We start from the raw sequence: 20,275 nt of genomic DNA, 5'->3' as shown, positions 1-20,275 counted from the left end.
ATGACCTTTACTGTAAAATAGAGGCAGGAAAAAAGTCAAAGGGTTATTCAAACACTTCAGTCAAAGATAAACTGACAGAGATATTCCAAAATACAAACAACAGTCTATAAAACACAACATAGAAAACTAAAACTGAGCAAGACCAACGTCATGAAAAACAAAAAGCGGGGTGTGCACAGGTATAGCTAATAAATTATTTGGAACAACTCACAAAGGACCAAACAATACAAAAATATTGCGGTGAATTGATCATAATTGATCATAATTGATCTACCAGCTATTACAAATGGAATACATCAAATATATAACTATAATAACATTAATTTTGGCAAAATTGCAAATACAACACTAATCATCTTTAATACTTAAGATCGAAATAAAAGCTTAGCTATTATTCTCTCTTTTCACAATGTCAAAATATTTCCAAAGCATAAAGATTAGTTTAAACAATCTTTATTATTTTTTTTTAATAAATGACAGTAAGGAGCTATACATAAACAACAAATAGGCATGCAAAATAGGATATTTACTAATAACACATATTGACGATAGGTACTTTAGTGAGATACCTTTTCTGTAAATACTCACGTGTTTTCTCCTGAGGGTCTACACTTATAGCTGGCTCTGTTGTAACATCATTTTCATACAAATGTTCTGTGGTCCCATCTGGATATACATCATAACCATACTTAGAGATTCTGGTCCCCTTGGGGTATACACTATGGTTATAGTTGTATCTTGTGGTCCGCTCTGGATATACACCATAACCATACTTGGAGGATCTGGTCCCCTTGGGGTACATACTATGGTCAAAGTTGTATCTTTTGGTATTCTCTGGATATACAGCAGAACCGTATTTGGAGGTTCTGGTCCCCTTGGGGTATACACCATGGTCATAATTGTATCTTGTGGTCCATTCTTGTAACACACTATCGTCAAATATTGATGTTGTGGCTTGCACTGGATAGACGCCATAACCAGACATAAATCTTTTGGTTCGTTTATTATTTACACCAAGAGCAGTTGACTTGTTTCTTGTGGTTCGCTCTAAAAACATCAATGTTATATCTGTATAGTTTTATATAAAAATAAGAAACTTTTAATCTCTGAAAACAAAGGAGTAACTCATTTACGACAGACAATAAACATTTTCTTCTGGAGCATTTGCGCATTAGTTGAGGTAAATTGGTATTATTTTTTTTAGTACACTGATCGTGAATTTAAAGACAGGAAGGACAAAAATGTAAGTAGTTTGAACATGTGTTAAAAATAACGCTTATGTCAATCTTGTATCAATTGATAAATATTTATCCAAATGTCATCAAATACATTCAAACTGTAATAAATGTAACGTTAAGAATATAGAACTGATCCGATTTCAGAATATAAACAGAATATTTTGGTTTTAAAAAAAAAATGTCCCCTTTTTCTTGCACAGACAAACACATTGTAATAAGGGTAAAATTTCAGTTTAAAAACAAATATTTCTTTTGAAATTTTAACAAAAAAATCATCAGATGGTAGAATTTAAGTTCTTTTATTTAACCGAGCATATGTACCCACTGTACTTAAATGGTAAAATATTTTAAAGAAAAAAGTATTGACGGCCCAATCTCATATCTTACCAATTGAAAATGTATTAAACAATGAATGGTTGAACAATTATGTAAAAAAAATAATAAGTATTGAAATATATTCTCAGTGACAAAACAATAAAACCCACCCGTCAAGTCTGCAAAATTTAATTTAGGAAATTGTCAATAACAGACTACCTATCATGTCTATTTTCATTTTTTTTTTGGTCACAATTAGTGACTGAAATAAGTACACAACTGGCCTTATCAATGCATTTACTTAATTCTCCTTTAATTAACTTTTGTTAGACTTAATTCACTTAAAAGAAAATTATTGTATTTCTACAGTATCAATTTATTGTAAATAAAATAATTTATAGAATGAAAATATTTTCATACAAAAACAAAATGGATACGATAAGACCAGATTCGATGACGATTTTCACAAGACTTGTATTCAAACACTTACTACTTTGGCCCTGAAGATTTATAACTTCAGTCGGCTCATAGTCATAGATATATGTTGTAGTACCATCTGGATACACATCATTATCCTGTTGGGATTTGTTTGTCCTCATCGCATTTACATCATTGCCATTGTTGAATAATGTCGCTCCCTCTGGGTACACACCATGGTAAACATTGGATGTGACTACATGTTCTGGATTTAAAGCATTGCCATACTTTGATGTTGACATCTTATCTTGATAAACACCATTGGCGTACTTGTATGTTGTTGTCCTCTTTAGATAAACACCGCCGTGTTCATACTTAGAGCGTGTAGAACTTACTGGATATACATGGTGGTCATAACCGTAGAGTAGGAAACCCTTTGAAAATACCCTGTTGTTAAAGTTGGAAGTTGTTGTCCGCTCTGCATGTAAACCATCGTCATACGTATATGCTACTGTTTGTCCTGAAGATACCACGTGGTCAGAGTTGGATGTTATGGTCCGCTTTGGATATAAACCATTGTCATACGTGTATGCTGCTGTTTGTCCTGAAGATACCGCGTGGTTAGAGATGGATGTTATGGTCCGCTCTGGATACAAACCATCTTCATACGTGTTTGCTGCTGTTTGTCCTGAAGATACCACGTGGTCAGAGTTGGATGTTGATGTCCGCTCTAGATATAAACCATTGTCATACGTTTTTGCTGATGTTTGTCCTGAAGATACATAAACATTCTTATTATCTAAATTTTCAAAACTGGAAACTGTACAAGTTGCCAAAATTGCAAAGAAAAAGACTGAACACATTTTATCAAGGCTGAACACAAATATGTTCTCCTAAACCACTGTGTTATTTGAATGTATATATGTTGGCAGAATTAACATTTATAACAAACCAACATTCCATTAATTAAAATGTTATTAGATAATACCGTTTGTCAAAATGCCAATGAATTATTTTCATGTAATAATAAATGCCATTTTAACATTTATAGTTCCAATACGATTTCCAAAGAAAAATAAAATGTATGTATCAGGTTTTGAATCAGAATCTCATGAAAAAGTAAAGCAGAGACGATTTGGTCACGTTAAAGATACATATTGAAACGTTGTTATTTTATCTAGTGCTTTACTGATAAATGAACTAAGTTTATGTTTGCAGTTAACACTTACAATCAGTCTGGGGTAAAAGAATTTTAGACATCATTAACTCAGGAAATATATATATATATATTCCTGTTTGAATGGTTTTACACTAGTCATTTTTGGGCCCTTTATAGCTTGCTGTTCGGTGTGAGCCAAGGCTCCGTGTTGAAGGCCGTACTATGACCTATAATGGTTTACTTTTACACATTGTAACTTGGATGGAGAGTTGTCTCATTGGCACTCATACCACATCTTCTATCTATATATATAAAGACAGAAGCCCGCAGTTTACTGATAGATGGATTAAGTCTTTTGATGTTTATGAAAAGTTGACAAAAATGTAAAAAAAAATATCAGTTGTTGATGTAATTTAACACATGCACCAATCTTGATTCCTTTTATTAAAAAAAACTGATTAAAATCAACAACGCTTACTCCAGTTTAGCTACTATGATCTGGGACATAGTACTTTAGCCCTTTTGACTCAGGTTTACTTTTTTCTAAAATTAAATATTGAAAGTAAGTTCACGGTAGGTCAATTTCTACGTCATGCTTCAATTAATAGAGCTCAATGTGAATACAAATTAAATTATTTGAGATAGATTTTTGTAAAAACGCAAGATCTTGAAAACGGGTAATACTTTAAAAGTTGCACTATGAAACTATTTACAGTCAGTTAGGGGTTAGACATGAATAACTATAACCAACCTTAATTGAATATTACCAACTTGAATAGAAATTTGTTTTATGATTAACGACATCTGGATATCTAGACAGACGCTTCTGCATGATCAAAATTGAACTAAAGAGTTTGTTTTTCATATTTCCATAGTTTACTGATAATTGGTCTAGTTTTTGAAAATCAACATCACATTATTACACTGACATCAGCTATCGCACTAGAGACAAAATATTCAGTAAAAGCGTTAACGACTTTTTACCTATATCAACTATAGACCTTATTGAACAATGGGCCTTATATTTGCTGTAGAAATATTGTAACATTTCTTTCTGAATAAAAAATGATAACAAGACTTTATGAATTACGCTTTTCTGGATTTCTGAACACCCAAAGCCGAATAATTGAAAGCCAATGATGTATAAGAACCGTAACAGTTGAATAAGTCTCTAACAATTAAAACGCAAGTATTCCAGTAAAACATCGAAATATTTTGTTATCCTGATATTTATTTGCTTTGGATGATTATGGATGGTAATTAGGGGAATCTATGTATAATGACGCTGTGAAGGCCTACAAGCAAACCTTATTATTTTCCTCAAATTATAAGGTTAAAATTACAGCTGAAATTATACCGTTAAAATTATTGATATAGTGGGCGTAATCACCTACGGGAAAACACAATGTTTTAAAGTCCAAAGCGTTACCCATTTCAATCAGATATTTTTGTTTCTTCCAAAAATCTCCTGTTAGATATCACACCCCTTCAAAACATATTGTTTCTGTGAAAGGGTGATCGGACAATTAAAACTAAAAGAAAAAAAGGTTATGGAAACACAAAATAAATGGTTTATAAATCCTTATCTTTTACAATACTGTAAATTCAGAAATTATTGCGTGATATTATTATTGCGATTTTTGAAGAATGGGCAAAAGTGCGAGATTAATTGTTGCAATTTCAGAAAAGGCTGCATACAGGTATATGTATCCGATATCAGAATGCGACTTCTTTTTATTGCATAAATCACAAGGTCGCATTATCGATCAATAAAAACTTCGCAATCATTTCAGAATTTACAGTACTTTTTATGCTATTTAGATAACCTGTACAACTAAATGTTTTACATTAAGTTAAAAACATGTCCTTAGAATTGATTTTAAATTGTGTAGTAATCGTAAAACTATTTTCAATAGAAAGCTAAAAATAAGTATTTGTTTAGTACTTCAAAGTTTCTCGGTAGTTTTGATTACTGCACATAATGCCATAGAAATGTATATGCTTTGTAAGTCACACCAATGTAATTATACAAATCATCACTTTGTAGTTTACTTAAACGGACAATATCAAAATACACATTGTAAAAATTAAAACTCCCTTAATTTATATCCAGAAATGCTAATCACTAGCAGCAAATAAAAAAGTAAAAATCTTGGTAGGTATAGTAGAAACTGAATTGAAATTATCTTAAACGTGTTTACTAGAAACTTTCAGTCATTTTTGTTGATAAAGTCTAACGTTTGATTTGATCGTTAAAACGATGTGCGGAAACAATTGAATAGAATGTGCAGGAAAACGCCAATATGGCAGGACATAAAAGTGAAAAAAGCAATAATCCTGCTTTGATGAAAAAACCAGAACATTTCGATACGTTTTCACCTATTGTTACGCTGCTGTAGCCTGCGTAATCGTAACACCTTTCGAACTCTCAAATTACTCCATATTCGTAGAACGAGTTTCATAAGGCACCAACCTTTGATCTATGGGGGTCGGGGAGCACTCATAAAACAAGTTTTAACCACGCAACATTCATTTGAAACCTGTACCAAATCAGGAGCCAAAAATTCATTGGTTATCGTTGGTTCATGTTTGTCAAACGTTTTGTTTTGTTTTGAATTAGGCCGTTAGTTTTCTCTACTGCATTTTTTCGAGGCCTTTTATATCAGACTATACGGTACGGGTTTTTCTCATTGTCGAAGACCGTACCGTTGCTTATATTTACTTACATTTAACTCATTTTCTCGCTGGTGGATATTTTTCTCATTTGCTCACCCCTTTGTTTTTACATTAATGCAAAATAAAACACTATAAACATTAAATACTCACTTGTTTTCTTCTCAGTATGTCCATGTTTAACTGGCTCCGGTATTACAGGATTATCATACTTAAAAGTTTGTGTCCCCTCTGGATATACCTCATGGTCAAACTTAAATGTCGTGGTACCCTCTGGATGAACACCATTGCCAGTGTTAGATGTTGCAGTCCGCCCTGGATATACATAGTCGTTATACTTGTGTGCAAGGTTCCCAAAACCCAAAACTCTATAGCTACATGTTACCAAAATCACCAAAACAAAAACTGAACCCATCTTCTCCATGACTAACCATGTTCTGGATAATTGATACATTAGCAGCTAAGCTATAAGATAGAACTAACATTTATGTCAGTTCTGCCATGAAATGATTATGATTTTATCAAATCACATCGGTTTTTTTTTCAAATGTCAACACATTTCATTCATCCTATAACAAATGCCAAGTTGACATCTATAGTTTGCATCTGTTTTCCAAAGCAAAATAAAATGAAGGTTTTAGGTTTTAAATAGTCTATGCATTGTCTTAAAGGTGATGCACAGACGGTGTGTACAATGATTATGATATCATTTATCAGAATTGTGTTTTTGTCATGACACATTTATCAGAATTGTGTACTTTGTCATGACACATGTACATGTTGTACCTGTAACCTTACAATTCAATAAAAATTGTCTGTTTGATTTTTTAGTTCTTACACCTTTAATATATGACTCAATTCATTCAATTAAACATATATGGAAATCTTGATTGCGGATTTTGTTGGAATAACATTTATAGTTCTGGAAAATGTAGATTCTAGTGCCAAGTAAACATCTGTTTGTTTGTTTTGATGACGAGTAGATATAATCATTTATCAGAATATTCTGAAATTATTGATATATTTAAGGAATCTTGGATCGTATACAATAGTTCACCATACATGACTATTCGTTATTTAAACTTGTAAATGTGAGTTATCTCCCCTTGATAAATATTTGAATTTACTGCTGTTTACTATGCAGTACTATTCATCATTGCAATTTACTTTACGCACAAACAATTCTCGTTTAAGGGGTATTTTTTACGCTGGACAAGAACAAAATTCAACTTAAAAAAAAACCTATTAATTTCCAGACCATACTAATTTGTTTTAAATATGTACTTCTTTTGACCTGGCCCGATTCGGTGGTGTTTCATCTTACAAAGTCTATCCGAATTATTTTTGCAACGAATTACGCTCAAGCCGGTGCTAGGGGCCGTCTTAAACTTGCAGTGAAGTGAGTTTTTTTTCTCCGCGTTGAAGGCCTCACTGTGTCTTTGAGATGAGGAACAGCAATACAAGCGTCATATTTTTCCCTTTTTCTAAGTGAAATAATGGATACAGACTATTTTTGTTGTTTTCCCTTCTAAAATAAATTATTCAATCCAAGAAAAAAAATCAAACAATTCAAGCAAAAAACATAACGTCCCCCTCCCCCCTCACTACCATAGAAAATGAATGGTCGGTGCTTTATTAGTGCCGTCCGTTTGCACGCTTTAAGCACTGGTGTTTACTGTTTATCAATTTAAAACAAAACATTCATTATGTCCTATATTAACTTCCGCGCCTCAATTTCCTTGAAATGTTATCGATAAAATTCGATGTAAATTTGTAATTAATTTTAAACTTAAATGATAAAATTGTGAAAATGTTAGTAGTTTTGCATAAATTTATAATGCTAGTACCTAATGCATGTGCAGTGCATTATCAAAAGCAGCTCATATTAATGGAACAAAAGTATTCTACTTTCCAATAAATAGTTAAAGGTTCACATTTCAACAAATTTGTAAAAATGCTATATTTTGGGACCAAATAGGGATCTTACCGGGCCTACTTATTTGGTTCATTTATATGTGTCGGAGTTTAGTGTGACGTCCATTTTCTCTGAACAAGTACACAGTTTTGTTTAGGGGCCAGGTGAAGCCCGCCTAGGGATGCGGGATTTTTTCGCTATGTTAAAGACCTATTGGTGGCCTTAGGCTGTTTTCTGCTCTTTGGTGTTTGACATTTTCCCCATTTCCATTCTCAATAATTCTCAGTAATGAATAAATGAAGTTTCTTTTTAACATAACTATGACATTAGTATGAAGAATCTTTGAATAGCAACACGGATTTTGTAGTGGATAATTTGTAGTCATATCTATTATCATTCAATCAAAATGAGCCCAACAACAAATGTGGAAGGAATCATTCCAAATACAAAGACATTTTTTTCTGAATAAAATTATTTCTTTTAAAATTTTCTTGAAAAATTAATCAAATGCCTATCTTTTAATCGGTAAGCAGAATTTACGTTGTATCATTTCACCGAGCATATGTACCCACTGCATTAAGTAAACAAAGGTTTAAAAGAAAAAAGTGTTGACGGCCTAATCTCGTTTCTTACCAATTGAAAAGGAATTAAAAAATGAATGGTTGAAAAATTATGCAAAAATTAATAAGCATTGAAAAATATTATCAATGACAAACCAATAAAATCCACCCGTCAATTCTGCAAAATTTTTAATCTAGGAAATTATCAATAGCCGACTATCATGTCTATTTTAATTTTTTGTCAAAATTTGTGACCGAAATAAGTACACAATTTGCCTAATCAATGAATTTACTTAATCCTTCTTCAATTTCTGTTATGCTTATGTCCCTTAAAAGAAAATAATGTTATTGTTTATTGTTAAAGAAAACAATTATTATAATGAAAATATATTCATACAAAAGGCAAATTAGATATGATTAGAACAGATACGAGGACGATTTTCAAAAGACGTATATCTTAACACTCACTGCTTTGGTCCTGAAGATGCACAGCTTCAGTCAGCGCATGGTTAAACATATATGTTGCTGTTCCCTCGATTTGTTCTGAAGATACCACGTGGTCAGAGCTGGATGTTGTAGTCCGCTCTGGATATAAACCATCCCCATACGTGTATGTTGCTGCTTGTCCTGAAGATAGCACGTGGTCAGATTTGGATGTTGTAGTCCGCTCCGGATATATACCATCGTCATACGTGTTTGCTGCTGTTTGTCCTGAAGATACCACGTGGTCAGAGTTGGGTGTTGTAGTCCGCTCTGGATATAAACCATTGTCATACGTGTATGCTACTGTTTGTTCTGAAGAAACCACATGGTCAGATTTTGATGTTGTTGTCCGCTCTGGATATAAACCATCGTCATACGTGTATGCTGCTGTTTGTTCTGAAGATACCACGTTGTCAGTGTTTGATGTTGTAGTCCGCTCTGGATATAAACCATCGTCATACGTGTATGCTGCTGTTTGTTCTGATGATACCACGTGGTCGGAGTTGGATGCTGAAGTCCGCTCTGGATAAAAACCATCGTCATACGTGTATGCTGCTGTTTGTTCTGAAGATACCACGTATTCAGAGTTTGATGTTGTAGTCCGCTCTGGATATAAACCATCGTCATACGTGTTTGGTGCTGCTTGTCCTGAAGATACATCAACATGCTTATTAGCTAAATTTTCAAAACTGGAAACTGTACAAATTGCCAAAGTTGCGAAGAAAAAGACTGAACGCATTTTATCAAGGCTGAAAACGGAGCTTGTTCTCCTAAAGCACTGTGGTATTTGAAACTGTATCAGATTGACAGAGTTAACTTTTATAACAAACCAATATTACATGGATTAAAATGTTATCAGATAATTTGGTTTGTCTAAATGCCCAAGAGTTATGTTCATGTACTAATAAATGCCATTTATAGTTCCAATACGATTTGCACAGAAAAATAAAATGTATAAATCAGGTTTTCAATATGAATCTCACGAAAAAGTAACGCAGAGACGATTTGGTCACATTAAAGATACATATTGAAACATTGTCATTTCATTTTATTTAGTATTTTACTGTCAGTCTGGGGTAAAAGCTTTTTAGACATCAATAACTCAAGAAATATTAATATAAAAAAGATAGAAGCCGTAGTTTACTGATAGATGGAATTAGTCTTTTTAGGTTTATATAATATGTATGAAAAGTCGACAAAAAAGTAAAAAACAAAATTACAATTGTTGATGTAATTTGACACAAGCACCAATCTTGATTCATTTCATTTCATTTTTAAAAAGTAATAAAAATCAACAACGCTGACTTCAGTTTAGCTACCATGTTCTGGGACATCGTACTTCGAGCCCTTTTGACTCAGGTTTACTTTTTCTGCAATCAAATATTGAAAATAAGTTCACGGTGGGTCAATTTCTACGTCATGTTTCAATTGATAGAGCTCAATAAGAATACAAATTAAATTATGTGAGATCTTGAAAACGGTTTAAGACTATAAAGGTTGCACTATTAACCTATTTACATTCAGTTAGGGGTTAGACATGAATAACTTTAACCAACCCTGATTGAATGTTACAAAATTTAAACAGAAATTTGTTTTATGATTAAGATGAAACATCTGAAGCAAAATTTTGAAAACATATGTATTTTATTTTTTCTGTATTTAACTGATAGATATATTTAATTTCGTTACACTTTGCTATGTCAAACCTTCAAATAACTTAACCAAGACCGGTCTTCTGCATGATCAAAATTCAATGAAAGAGTTTGTTTTTCATATTGCCATAGTTTCCTGATAATTGGTCTAGTTTTTGAAAATCAATATCACATTATTACACTGACATCAGCTATCGCTCTAGAAACAAAATGTTCAGTAAAAGTGTTTACGAGTATTTGTTCAAATCAAATCTAGACCTTATGTAACAAAGGACCTTATATCAGCTTTATACCTACAATGTAATGTAACAATTCTTTCTGATTAAAAAACATTCTATAAATGGCATGCGTCAAAAGCGCTTTTCTAGATTTAACTTCACCAGGAACGCTCAAAGCCGAATATTTGAAAGCCAATGATGTATAAGAACCGTAACAGTTGAATAAGTCTCTAACAATTAAAACGCATGTTATTCGAGTAAAACATAGAAATATTTTCTGATGCTGATATTTCTTTCCTTTGGATGATGATAGAGTGTATGGGGAAATCTATTTATAGTTTTTATAATAATAACATTGAGCTGGTCTGAGAGCAAACCTTATATTTTTTCCAAAATTAAAATTTGTACCAAGTTAGAAAGAATTTTTGCCAAGGAATCAATTTTACGTTAAACTATTATCGAGTAAAATTAATGCTGGAATTGTTAATATATTGGGCGTGATCACTTACGGGAAAACATAAAGTTTCAAAATCTGAAGCGTTACTTTTTTCAATCAGACTTTTTTTTTCCCAAAACCTCCTTTTGGATATCACACCACCTTCAAAACATATTTTTTTCTTTAAAAATGTAAATCGAAAAAGTTAGATTAAAAGAAAAAAATATGGAAAGACATTATGATTCATAAATCCTTATCATTTGCACTTCTTGTTATACCATTTAAATTACCTTTATAATTAACTTTTGTTCAATAGGTTAAAGATATGTTCCCAAATTTATTTTAATTTTCTTGTAATCGTAAAAATATTTTCAATAGAAAGCTAAAAAGAAGTATTTGTTAAGTACTTCATATTTTCAAGTTCCTCGGTAGTTTTACATACTACACATCATACCATAGAGATACCATAGAGATACCATAGAGATGGTAAAATAGTTTTGTATATCCTTTGTAAGTCACAACAATGTTATTATACAAATCATCATTTTTTGTTTAACTTAAAGGGACAATATCAAAATGCAGAAATCCTAATTATTAACAGCGAATGACAAAGTAAAAATCTTGGTAGGTATAGTAGAAACTGAATTGAAATTATCTTAAACGTGTTTACTAGAAACTTTCAGTCATTCTTGTTGATAAAGTCTAATGTTTAATTTGATCATTAAAACGTTTTGCGGAAACAATTGAATAGAATGTGCAGGAAAACGCCAATATGACAGGACATAAAAGTAAAAATGCAATAATCTTGCTTTGATGAAAAAACCTGAACATGTCGATACTTTTTTCACCTATTGTTACGCTGCTGTAGCCTGCGTAATCGTAACACCTTTAGAACTCTCAAATTACTCCATATTCGTAGAACGGTTCTCATAAGGCACCTACCATTAACCTTTTGTGGTTAGGGGTTTGTGGTACAAACAATTTTCCATAAATGTCGTTTATAAAAAACAGACATTTCTTTTTTCATTTACAAAAAGGACATTTTGTTTAATCAATATTGTCCACAACATTAAAGTAGATAATGAAGAGTAAAACAATCTGTATACGGACAAATAGTGAAAAGATACAAAAGAAAAAATATATCATCCCAGGTTGGGGGGGGGGGGGGGGATAGCACTCATAAAACAAGGTTTAACCACGCACCATTCATTTGAAGCCTGTACCAAATCAGGAGCCAAAAGTTCAGTGGTTGTAGTTGGTTTATGTTTGTCAAATTTTTTTCGTATTTTGTTTTGTTTTAAATTAGGCCGTTAGTTTTCTTTACTACATTTTATTTCGAGGCCTATTGTATCTGACTATACGGTACGGATTTTTCTCATTGTTGAAGACCGTACCGTTGCTTATATTCACTTACATTTACCTCATTTTCTCGCTGGTGGATATTTTTCTCATTTGCTCACCTCCTTGTTTTTACATTAATGCAAAATAAAACAGCTATAAAAATTAAATGCTCACTTGTTTTCTTCTCAGTATGTCCATGTTTAACTGGCTCCGTTATTACAGCATTATCATACTTAAAAGTTTGTGTCCCTTCTGGATATACATCATGGTCAAACTTAAATGTCGTGGTACCCTCTGGATGAACACCATTGCCAGTGTTAGATGTTGCAGTCCGCCCTGGATATACATAGTCGTTATACTTGTGTGCAAGGTTTGCCAAACCCAAAACTCTATAGCTACATGTTACCAAAATCACCAAAACAAAAACTGAACCTATCTTCTCCATGACTAACAATGTTCTGGATAATTGATACATTAGTAGCTAGGCTATAAGATAGAACTAACATTTATGTCAGTTCTGCCATGAAATGATTATGATTTTATCAAATCACATCGGTTTTTTTTCAAATGTCAACACATTTCATTCATCCTATAACAAATGCCAACTTGACATTTATAGTTTGCATCTGTTTTCCAAAGCAAAATAAAATGAAGGTTTTAGGTTTTAAATAGTCTATGCATTGTCTTAAAGGTGATGCACAGACGATGTGTACAATGATTGGGATGTCATTTATCAGAATTGTGTACTTTGTCATGACACATGTATCAGAATTGTGTACTTTGTCATGACACATGTATCAGAATTGTGTACTTTGTCATGACACATGTACATTTTGTACCTGTAACCTTACAATTGAATAAAAATCAAAATTGTCTGTTTGATTTTTTAGTTTCTTACACCTTTAATATAAGACTCAATTCATTCAATTAAACATATATGGAAATCTTGATTGCGGATTTTGTTGGAATAACATTTATAGTCCTGGAAAATGTAGATTCTAGTGCCAAGTAAACATCTGTTTGTTTGTTTTGATGGCGTGTAGATATAATCATATATCAGAATATTCTGAAATTATTGATATATTCAAGGAATCTTGGCTCGTATACAATAGTTCACCATACATGACTATTCGTTATTTAAACTTGTAAATGTGTGTTATCTCCCCTTGATAAATATTTGAATTTACTGCTGTTTACTATGCAGTACTATTCATCCTTGCAATTTACTTTACGCACAAACAATTCTCGTTTAAGGGGTATTTTTTTACGCTGGACAAGAACAAAATTCAACTTTAAAAAAAACCCTATTATTTTCCAGACCATACTAATTTGTTTTAAATATGTACTTCTTTTGACCTGGCCCGATTCGGTGGTGTTGCATCTTACAAAGTCTATCCGAATTATTTTTGCAACGAATTACGCTCAAGCCGGTGCTAGGGGCCGTCTTAAACTTGCAGTAAAGTGAGAGTATTTTTTCTCCGCGTTGAAGGCCTTACTGTGTCTTTGAGATGAGGAACAGCAATATAAGCGTCATATTTTTCCCTTTTTTCAAGTGAAATAATGGAAACAGACTATTTTTGTTGTTTTCCCTTCTAAAATGAATAATTCAATCCAAGAAAAAAATAATCAAACAATTCAAGCAAAAATCATAAACTCCCCCTTCCCCCTCACTACCATAGAAAATGAATGGTCGGTGCTTTATTAGTGCCGTCCGTTTGCACGCTTTAAGCACTGGTGTTTACTGTTTATCAATTTAAAACAAAACATTCATTATGTCCTATATTAACTTCCGCGTCTCAATTTCCTTGAAGTGTTATCGATAAAATTCGATGTAAATTTGTAATTATTTTTAAACTTATTGTGAAAACGAAAAATGAAGGTATAAATGGCTGGGTGGTGAAAGCGTTTTAGCTCCTTAGACAACTATTCAAGCTCGATAGCAATTATAGTTCTAAAGGATACGTAGCCAGGCTTAATTTCAAAGTCTATTAAAGAAAACAATGGGAATGATTTAGTTCAATTTGTTACCATTCATGCGTGATTAACAATTTTGTCCGCACTCTATGGTTTCAATAAGGACTGACTAGTTGGGTTTTTTAGGGTGTGTGTGTGTGTGGGGGGGTTATCTTTAAAAACAATTTCAGATGTCTGAGTTTACAAATTTATCAGTTGAAACTCTGTCACTGGATCGATCGATCGAAACTCTTATCGAACATTTTACTTAACTTCATAATCATCATATGATAATTAATAATATAATAAATTTAACACATGTCCATAGTCAGTTCTAATTGTATAATTGTCAAAGATCTGATGACTTTTTGTCAGATATTGTACTTCATTCTGTATGGGTTTTATTTTGAAATACATATTTACTTTAGAGAACTAATGGATACATTTATTTTCCTCAAATGCGACCTAGTAAGTTCTTACAAGAGCAAAACGACGGCTGCCTCATGTGGAGCAGGATCTGGTAAGCCTTCCAGAGCATCTACGAACACTCGCGGTTTTTCAGTAGGTTTTGCGTTGCTTAGTCTTTAGTTTTCTATGTTGTGTTTGGCGAAGTGTTGTTTGTTTTTGGTCTGTTACGTTTTCACCACGGTATTGTCATTGTAGTACAAGTTGAATTCGATCATTCATTTTTATAAATAGTATTTATATATATATTTGTCCATTGACTTATTGACTGACTTTGACGGAGTATAAAGTATGACAGTACTTTGATTTTCTATTCACTTTGGTATTTACATCCTGAGTTTTCTAAATTTTTTTTTTTTTTTTTCATTTCGATTGGTTACTCTTTGCACTCCTTTGATAGTGATGCACTCTTTTCAATTTCACTGCAGATATATAGAAGACTGACTCTTTATCGTGATATATATATATATATATATATATATATATATATACTGTTAGTCAAATGCGTTTTGTTAAAATATACTTTTTCACTTTTTTGGTCTTTTGGAAAATGTTGTTTGTGTTGTATTTAGACCCCTCTAACAAGAAATTTGTTTTGCATGCACACGTATAAAAATTGCGGTTTTTATCAAACGCAATCATTGATTTGAACGTTGTTTTCAATTTAGACTTGTATATATATATATATATACAACTCGTCTAAACATCAGCCCAACAATGTAAGATCTGTAAATTTGCTTTCGCAAATTTTTTGTTCTTCCCTCGCCGTATAAGTACGTCTGAACCAGTGACAACTCTACAACAGATTTATCCATCGGATCACCAGCAGTGATGGTGATACATGGCTGTGTACATTCTGTATATACAGCTCGTCTAAACATCAGCCCAACAATGTTAGATCTGTAAATTTGCTTTCGCAAATTTTTTGTTCTTCCCTCGCCGGGATTCGAACTCATGCTACTGAGATATCGTGACACCAAATCGCCTGCACTGTATCCGACGCGCTAGACCACACGACCACATAGGCTTCACAATAATAAAGCTTTCGATGGCCGGGTGTTACCTTTCCTCTTCAGTTTTAATCTAGCGTCGTAATACAGTACATGATATATAAGGCATGAAGATGGAATTGTTACAGATCAGCTGAAATATCTATTGTAAAGGATCCTACAAATTAATGTAAGATACAGTCACAGAAATAGTTATATTTATAAGTTTGCGAAAGCAAATTTACAGATCTAACATTGTTGGGCTGATGTTTAGACGAGTTGTATATACAGAATGTACACAGCCATGTATCACCATCACTTCTGGTGATCCGATGGGTAAATATGTTGTAGAGTTGTCACTGGTTCAGACGTACTTATAAATATAATTATTTCTGTGACTGTATTTTGCATTAATTTGTAGGATCCTTTACAACAGATATTTCAGCTGATCTGTAACAATTCCATCTTCATGCCTTATATATCATGTACTGTATTACAACGCTAGATTAAAACTGACGAGGAAAGGTAACACCCGGTCATCGAAAGCTTTATTATTGTGAAGCCTAGGTGGTTGTGTGGTCTAGCGCGTCGGATACAGTGCAGGCGATTTGGTGTCACGATATCTCAGTAGCATGAGTTCGAATCCCGGCGAGGGAAGAACAAAAAATTTGCGAAAGCAAATTTACAGATCTAACATTGTTGGGCTGATGTTTAGAAGAGTTGTATATATATATTTCTCTAATTCTTCGTCAATTTATCCCTTTCTGCACCCATTGTATAAAAAAAATTTAATCAACGTGTGGTTCGTTTGATCTCAGTTCTTCATTGGTTAAAATCCGATTATGACGTCGAATTTTCTTGCTTTCCTCTGAATTTCCTATTGTGACGGCATGAAAAAAGGCGACCATGCCTGATGACTTCACATAGAAAGAACACATCTTTTTGCAGATCATTCGAAAAGACGGAATAAGTTTGCCTGTATATTGTTTGAAAATCATTAGAGAAACAGATTCCACCACCAAATCTCGTGTAATACGATATTTATCCACTCTCGACAGTTAAATTTTAAATATTTAAAACGCTCGGCGAGCCTCGCGTTTTAAATTTGAAAATCTAACTGTCTCGAGTGGATAAATATCGTATCACACTCGATGCAGTGGTAGAATCTATATAAATAGATATAAGAAGATGTGGTATGAGTGCCAATGAGACAACTCTCCATCCAAGTCAAAATTTATAAAAGTAAACCATTATAGGTCACAGTACGCTCTTCAATACGGAGCCTTGGCTCACACCGAACAGTAAGCTATAAAGGGCCCCAAAAAATTACTAGTGTAAAACCATTCAAACGGGAAAACCAACGGTCTAATCTATATAAAAAACGAGAAACGAGAAACGAGAAACACTAATGAACCACATCAACAAACGACAACTACTGAACATCAGATTCCTGACTTAGGACAGGTGCAAACAAATGCAGCGGGTTTAAACGTTTTAATGGTATCAAACCTTCACCCTTTTTCTGAAACAATAGTGTAACATCACATATCTATTATTCTTATTCTTGAAACCATTTTTATATTGTTTACATTAGTCTTTGATGCATGTATGTTCTATGTTTTTATATTGGTATGAAAGATATGAAATGTTTTTGAAAACTTGTATGAAAGTCCAGATTGATTTTCATTAGTATGAAATAGTTTATATGTTTACTTTAAGTTGGTATTTACAAGACAGATACACTACTACAGTAACCGTTGTAATAATATTTTTACTATTAGGCTGTAATAAGATTTCAGCATAGCTTATTGTCTTGCATTGAGTTTACCAAGATTTTATACTATTTATGAAATTAAGACTTATGGAGTCAATATTTTATATATTCAGATTCCAGTATGTGAAGTTTTGAAAACATACAGTGACTTTATAGAGGATCACTGCTCACCCTCTATATATCATACACGGTCAGCTGTGTTTTATTGATGTGAAGATAATTAGAGTTATCGTTTTTAGTTCGTATGAATTATGTTTTATTGTATGTTTTATTGTATGTTTTATTGTATGTTTTATTGTATGTTTTATTGTATGTTTTATATGTTGTAGATATTTATTTGAGTTTCCTATAATAAACCATAGACCCCTACTCAGAGCAATTATCGCCTAAAATGATGAGTTTATATCATATAAAAATGAGAAGATGTGGTATGATTGCCAATGAGACAATTCTCCGCATGAGACCAATCGACACAGAATTTAACAACTATAGGTTACCGTACGGCCTTCAACAATGAGTAAAACCCATACTGCATAGTCAGCTATAAAATGACCCGAAATGACAAATGTAAAACAATTCAAACGAGAAAACTATCGGCCAGCTTTATGTACAAAATAATGAACGAAAAACAAAAATGATATACAACAACAAACGACAACCACTGAATTACAGGCTCCTTACTTGGGACAGGCAAATACAACTCATCAGATGGATACAAAGCAGAAATACATCTAACAAAAACAGAGTGGACGTGGCAGGGTACTTATACATCCCCATAACAAAAAGACACTAAGTACAGATATGAGAGTTCTCGCAGATACTGACAGCTAGTTCAAAGCTAATAACAAATAATTAAAAAAAATCATGCATTTAAGACTAAAATATGGTTCGTTTTCACCAGTTTGACTAGTATTCTTTTTTTTATACTACTAGGGGGGTGTTTACCGACCGTGAGTGCCCATGAGGGTCTCGTTCGGTCGGGAATTTTAAATTCGTCCTATTTTTGCAAACAACTGAAGGTTGGATGGGTGTCTTCCTCAAACTTGGATAATAAAACACAATAGGTCTAGTTTTTTTAATAAAGTCGGCTAATTATAATGCAGGATTCCAGTTTAATAAGAAGAATTTTCATTTGAATGAACAAAGTTAAAATAAATCACTCTTTTACAAAAGTAGAATTGTTAACCTTGATATTGACTTTTTTCTTTTAAACCTTACGAATTAAGGGGAGGTAACTCAGAAAATAGTACTATTTATAAAGGAATCTCCAGAGGTTTGTCGATTGAATGTGTAGCAACTTGTGTTTGATGTTTCGCAAGAAGATAATCAAAATGAACAATGTCCATATATCACGATAATGACCAGTTCTTCAATAACTATTATATAATTAGTGGTAACCAGGTTTTCTCAATGGATCTTTGTCAAACCTCCCAGACGTAACTTCGTAGTTAAAGAAAGGCCGATGATACCAAAGTGATATTCAAATTATAAGTCGAAAACTATCTGACAAAAAACAAAAACGACGAAAAATTAAAAAATAAACAGTCTAAATGTGTTTTAATTGATTTTAGTCTCTGATGGATGCTTTTTTATTCTTAGTTATTTTTGGCTTTAAACTAGCTTTCAGTACTGCGAGTACTCTCTAATCGTACTTATATGTTTAGGAGTTTAGTGTGACGTCCATTTTCACTTAAATAGTACACAATTTTGTTAAGGGGCCAGCTGAAGCCTGCGTCCGGGTGCGGGATTTTCTCGCTGTATTGAAGACCCATTGGTGGCCTTCTGCTGTATGCTGCTCTTTGGTGGGGTTGTTGTCTCTTTGACACATTCCCCATTTCCATTCTCAATTTTATTTCGTGTTAATTTGACCTGTTGACACAACTTATAATGCATTTCTGTAATTCATTGTTTACTTATTTTGTGTTATATCTCGTCTCACTGTTTTTAATATGTACCAACTTTAATAAGTATTTAGTATGACGAAAAATTTTCACTTCTGTACTCGTACTCTGAGCAACAAATTTATTAGTTTTGCAAAAAATATTTACTCCATCCGTACTCCCAACAACAAAATTATTATATTTAAATTTACCTGTGTACGTTGTTTTATTTAACGTCATTTTGTCCCAGGTAAGAGTTGTCTTATTGACACTCTTACTACCTTTTTTTTATTACTAACTGTAACGTCTAAGTTATATAGGCACCTACGTTTCAATATTGTATCTATATTGTGTCATAGATCAAACTCATTCGTTCAGTGTATGTTTACTTGTTCTTGTATAAATGTCTTTTTGATCGAGTTAAGCCATTTCAATTGATATTTTATAGTGTGTCTTTTTATGTTGTGGTGTTGCACTACTGTCTAAGGTTATGGTGAAGGTTGGCGCCTGTTAAAACGTTTAAGCCCGCTGCATTTTTATGCACCTGTCCTAATCCTAAGTCAGGAGCCTGTTGTTCAGTGGTTTTGTTTTTTTCAAGAATGGACAAAAATGTGAGATAAATTATTGTGATTTCAGGAAAAGCTGTTTACAGATATGTGTATCAAATATCAGAATGCAAGTTCTTCTTACTGCTATACTCACCTAGTCGCATTCTTCGCGTTAATAAAAACATCGCAATAATTTATGAATTTACAGTATATATAACAGCAGCAATTGGTGTAACAATGTCAACTTCAGTACCCATTA

Source organism: Mytilus californianus, unplaced genomic scaffold (genome assembly GCF_021869535.1).
Source record: "Mytilus californianus isolate M0D057914Y unplaced genomic scaffold, xbMytCali1.0.p SCAF_12, whole genome shotgun sequence".
NCBI classification, from domain to species: Eukaryota; Metazoa; Mollusca; class Bivalvia; order Mytilida; family Mytilidae; genus Mytilus; species Mytilus californianus.
Note: the sequence above shows the minus strand (reverse complement) of the source record.